The sequence below is a fragment of the Schistocerca serialis genome, chromosome 3, assembly GCF_023864345.2.
Source record: "Schistocerca serialis cubense isolate TAMUIC-IGC-003099 chromosome 3, iqSchSeri2.2, whole genome shotgun sequence".
NCBI classification, from domain to species: Eukaryota; Metazoa; Arthropoda; class Insecta; order Orthoptera; family Acrididae; genus Schistocerca; species Schistocerca serialis.
The window spans coordinates 308968763-308974762 of NC_064640.1; the positions used below are offsets into that span (position 1 = coordinate 308968763).

The 6000-nt window shown below is 40.7% G+C and overlaps 1 protein-coding gene across 1 annotated transcript in view; it reads right to left on the reverse strand.

The window, feature by feature from the left end:
• The window catches only part of LOC126470105 (glutamate receptor ionotropic, kainate 2-like), a 522028-nt gene extending 516783 nt beyond the window's left edge, over positions 1 to 5245 (reverse strand). Inside the window, exon 1 of the mRNA XM_050097680.1 lies at positions 5161 to 5245. The gene's annotated coding sequence lies outside the window, so the exon portion shown is untranslated. The remainder of the gene's footprint in view (positions 1 to 5160) is intronic.
• Positions 5246 to 6000: the final 755 nt, after the last annotated feature.

Consider the following 6000-nt stretch of genomic DNA (forward strand, 5'->3'; position numbering starts at 1 on the left):
TACATTTAAGGGTCTTACTATCTCTGTTTTCGCAATACGTTAATTGTTTATGTTGATGGCCAGTTGCCACTCCCTGCACCAAGTGTAGATCCTCGGCAGGTCTTCCTGCATTTCGCTACAATTTTCTGGCGTTACGACTTCTCTATACACAACAGCATCATCAGCGAAAGGCCTCATGGAACTTGCGATGTTATTTATTAGGTCATTTATATACACTGTGAAAGGAGTGGTCCTGTAACACTCCTTTGGGGCACAACCGAAGTTATATCTACGTCAGAATGATGTGCTGTGTCCTATTTACTAGAAACTCTTCAAACCAGTCACACGGATGGTCTGATATTCCGTACGCCTCTATTTTGTTCATTAGTCGGCAGTGTGTAAATGTATCGAACACCTTCAGGAAGTCTAGGAACACGCTATCTACCTGGACGCCCGTATCTACTGCTTACTGGGTCTCGTACACGAACAGTTTTCGGAACTAATGTTGATACCTGCAGAAGAGATATTAGGTCTCCAGAAATGCCATAATAAGCAGGCATAAAACAATTCCTACATTTCTGCAACAGAGAGACGTCAGAGATATAGGCCTATAGTTTTGTGCATCTCGTCGACGATCCTTTCTGAAAACTGAAATGATCTGCAATCATTAGGAACGCTTCGCTCCTCAAGAGATCTGTTAGAAGAGGAGCAGTTCTTTTGGAAACTCTGTGTAGAATCGAACTGGTATCCCCGCCAAGTCCAGTGGCCTTTCCTCCGTTGAGCGATTTCAGTTACTTTCCTGTCCCATGGTCACTTATTTCGATATGTCATTTTGTAGTTTCTGCGACAGTTTAAAGGAGGAGCTGCAGTGCGATCTTCGTCTGTGAAACAGTTATGGAAAAATACGTTCGCCTTTTCCTGTGTCATCCTCTTTTTGAATGCCACTCTGGTCACAGAGTGTCTGGGAAGATGGCAGCGGTACTTTTGCTGATTTAACATAAGACCAAAACTTCTTAGGACTTTCTGTCAAGTCTGTAGGTAGAATTTCACTTTCGAATTTATTGAACGCTTCACACATAGCTAATTTTGTCTATGACAAACATTTGTATATGACTACCACTCCAGGCAACGTTCTGACAAGTGGCAGTTTAACTACAATTTAGTAGACAATCGAGCATGAAAACTTAAGCTCTGTGCCCAGAACACTTCTTGCAAGCGACACCCTGCATCGAAATTAGGCTGTTCCTTCTTTTTTCGAATTTCATGTTTCTTCTCGCGTACCCCTTAGATTTTTTCCTTGTGTTTTAAGAAGAATTTTAAGACCTATTTTGTTGAACTTGAAGACGAGAAACTCATACTGCAGATGCCGACAATTTGCGTCATGTCACCGTGTGTTGTTTATTACTGCTTATACAAGTGCTTGACTGCTATCACACTCCAGAATGATATTTTCTCTCTGCGGCGGAATGTGCGCTGTATGAAGCTTTCTGGCATAGTAAAATTGTGTGCTGGACATAACCTCGAACTCGGGACCTTTGCCATTCCCAGGCAAGTCCTCAAGCGACTGATCCACTCAATCACGACTCATGATCGGTGCTGTCAGCTGTGGTTCCACCAGTACCTCATCTCCTACCTTCTAAACTTACAGAAGCTCTCCTGCGAAACTTGCATAGCCGGCCGTTGTGGCCGAGCGGTTCTAGGCCCTTCGGTCCGGAACCGCGCTGCTGCTACGGTCGCAGGTTCGAATCCTGCCTCGGGCATGGATGTGCGTGCTGTCCTTAGGTTAGTTAGGTTTAAGTACTTCTAAGTCTAGGGGACTGATGACCTCAGATGATAAGTCCCATAGTGCTCAGAGCCACTTGAACCATTTGAATTTGAAACTTGCAGGACTTGTACTCCTGGAAGAAAGGATATTGCGGAGACATGGCTTAGCCTCAACCTGGGGGATGTTTCCAGAATGAGATTTTGGCTCTGCAGCGGAGTTAAGAGTTCGTTTCAGTCAAGAGTTTGGACATGTTGAAGAAGATATGCATCGATTTTGATTTCTTAAATGAGGTTCATTTTTCTTGGGTGACGTAAGATATGGCAAAAAGAGGAGTGAAATTGATGTAAGATTTCAGTAACTATGACATCCGATGAAGAACAATAAGAATTAATTTTGTGATGTTTGCAGAATCACATACCCTGATTGACAATAAAAAGGTAGTGCAAAGAAAATTGTGCTTAAAACTAGTGTTGACTTACGCTGCATTCACACATATTGTATGTTCTTTTATACAGTAGTATTTGAATTTATCCCATTTAAATATATTTAAGCGTATTTGCAAAACATACGTAATAGGTTGATTTCAATTGTTTATTACAATAGAAAATACACACGATTATTTCAATATATATCTCGTATTTAAATATTTAAGTCCGTTGCGGTATGAGTGTAATGAAACTTAGCATGTTATAAAAACATGCCATAAGTAATAAAATTGGCTGGGGTTCTAAAATCACTTGACATCTTTATGTAACCCAAATTTAAGCACCACCCTATATAGCAGTCAAGTACACGCATAAGCAATACTAAACAACATGTAATGACACGACATAACTTCTCGGCCACTGTGGCATTGGTTCCTCCTCATCGGTTTCAACAAAACAGGCCTTAAAATTCTTTTTAAAATAAAAGGAAAAAAACTAGGTGGTGTGTATGAAGAAACGCGAAATTTGAAAAAATAAGAATCACCCCAATCCAGATGCAGGGATTACCGGCTCTTTCGCCTTTGCCAGCTTATGGTGTCAATTCATATAGAGGACACCGAAAAACCGAAAAAGATATGTCAGGTTATTTATACGTACGAGCGCAGGGCACAATAATCGAAGGAACAGACCTTTCACGAATCTGCTACATGGACGGTAAATGCAAGGCGATAAAGGAAGTAGAAAGAAAAGAAATTCGTAACGTACGCAGTTCTAAAATATTCATACTGATGTTGACCAACAAACGGTGCTCAACTGAAAAATATTGTTCATGAGGTAATTAGGAAGTGTTATGTTACATCTAGTTCGCCATGTAGTTGTGAAATCACGCCTATGACTCCTTATAAATGACCCTTTTACTCAACGAAGAAAAACATACGTCTTTACGTAAAACGGAAAGCATCTAATGTGACATGAGCAGAATACATTATTACTGTATGAACATAGATTTAAACTGCAAAATGTAGAGACGTCAAGGACTACTCGAGTGCATCCACAATGGAAACTTAGGCGATTCATTAGGTGGAGCGAGTTGGCTCAGAGGTGAAGATACTGGTCCTTCTACTCGGGAGATACTCATTTCAAATCCCTCTCTGTTCATACTGAGTAAAGTTTTCCGCAGTTTCACGAAATCGCTCCTGCCGAACACTGAGGTGGCTTCTTCAAAACGGTCGCTGCCGATTTTCTGTTCCGTCCTTGTCTTAAAATATTATCTTCAATGAACTCAGTCGACGGAACGGTAGCCGAAGCGTCATTTCTTGTTTCTCTGACGTTGAAACTATATAATCATTTGTGATGGCAAACGTGCAAAATAGCCACCTTGAAATTGGAGTCACATTTCCAACAACACAACGATGAAACACACATACACTGGAAAATATGATGCGGTTCCCACACAAAGCTTCAAGGCAATATGGGAAAAGCGAACAGTTTGATACTCAGAATACATCACATACTTTATGGAATATCTATGAATCCTGCAGTAAACACCGTCACATTTCATTTCAAATATTCCTCACACACACACAACAAAAGTGGGTCAAAATGAGACACAGACTCGCGGAATCATTAATAAACAATAGGTAATCCGTAATTCGTCCCCACACAATCTTCTAGAACAAAAGGTATGGCTTTGGATGTCCGTTGACAAGAACATACTTTCGTTCACATCAACCAAACGGTTTATCCCTACAAAATCTTGTTTCGCGCACTTCAAATAATGAGTTATGACATTGCTTTATTTGACGGAGAATGCATTGCATCACTATCTCTCTCTCTCTCTCTCTCTCTCTCTCTCTCTCTGTGTGTGTGTGTGTGTGTGTGTGTGTGTGTGTGTGTGTGTGTTTTTCATATCTACTTTACGTCTTACACTTCCGCTCTGAATACTATTTAGCATAATGATTCTAATCCGGAAAATTACAGAACATAAATATCTTAATTTTTCATAATCACTGTATTTATGACATTGCATTGCTATTACAACACGCTTCGTCAACGCGAAACTGTGGCGTAGGAAAGAAGAGAATCAGTTCTATGGTTCTCCTTACTTATGATACAGCGAAACAAGTTAAAATTTTAGAATAAATCGCGTCACCTTCAAGTTCCATTTTTTTCCTCTCGTTTGTAATATCTACGTTGTAGAGGTCGTACGAAATCTTGGCAAACATTCTGGTTCTAATATTGGAAACGAAACACAAATGTGCCCATGAATCGATCTGGAGATTTCTCTCAGACGTCTCACTTTGCATGTAGTGAAACACTAACGTTAAATGTACATGTGTTAATTAGTCTCTCTAATTACATAAGATGTGATACTAAATGTGAGACATTCTCAAGCTTAGCGTCAAGCTGAATGACGGATAATTTTTCATTGTTTGATATAAAATATAAAACGATCTGTGGTCCGAATGTGTGTCATATATTCAATTCCTGTACGTATAGAATATGACAGATGGATGATGCTTCTGCAAATCAGTTCTTGTAATAAAAAAAGTATCGCTCTGAACTGGAGCGGATCGCACCACGAGCGGAATAACGAGTAACTAAAAGTACGCTAAATGCATAATGCAATCGTGTTTGATAGACGAGTAATCGGTTTAAGTACAAAATCGAGCGTTTGGATCCTGCTTTGAAGGCTGACGATGCATCACTACGTATTGCTTTGTGCTGCAGTGGGCGATGGAATCGCTGCATTTTATGAATCACCAGTAAGTAGTATCAACTAAAGTCCACAAAGTAACTTAATAACTTAACAAAAAGGAACTTATTACCTAAGTGACGGGGTCGGAACAAAACAGAAGGAAGAAGAAATACGGGCTGATTTCGGAAGGTACAGAGAGCGTTTGTAGGAAGTAGAATACGAAATAGAACGCTGACGATGAAATTGCTGGTTATGGCGCAACATAAGACAAGCTGAGGTGAGACAATACTTACGATGGTTCCGTGGCGCCGCTGCGCAGCCGCCCCAGCACTGGTTTGGCCTAGCAGGACGCGCAGACTAATTTAAGCAAGGCGATCGTCTTCTGTCTGCCGACGAAGACGCCTCACGTGGCGCAGCCCCTCTCTCATACGTCACCTCTACACACTCAAAACGCCGCTGCAGCTGCATCTGTATTTGGCACGCCTTTTTTTGCAACCGTTCGGCTTCGATTTGCGCATGAGCCATCTGTGCTTTCTCAGTGGTTTCCAGTACACTTCTCTCCTTATGTGATCACTGAAATTCAGTTTAAGCTGGAGGGCCGAGAATTGTTTGTTGGTTTCACTTAACGCCAGCAAAATGGGGCGTGGCTTTGTGCGTAGTCACCGGCTACGCCAGGGGATGGGAAAAACCGACCGGTTACGACCGATACCGATGTTGTAATTCTGAATAACCGATATTTTTCGGAATTCTTTTGGTCTCAGTTATAACAGGTTTTTTCATTTTTACTGATATCTGAGAGAAAGAGCCGGCATATAAATCTGTGACAGAAGAAGTGCCAAAATTTTTAGTTTTTAAATAAAACTTTTTTTAAAAAGTGAATAACTTCTATTCGTAAAATTTCCATTGCTTCGAAATATCAGGTTATTATAGAAAATGGAAAAAGCGATCATTGCTTTTTTTTAATAACAACGCTGGCAGTTAGAAACTAGCAATGAACACATTACATAAGAATCGGTACAACTTTCCTGAGACAATAATGCACCTGTTATCAGTACATGGTACACATGTAAGTACGTGTGCGAGTCTTCCCTCGCCTGGTCTATTCGGTAGCTTCTCGCTGTTGTCCTTGGACA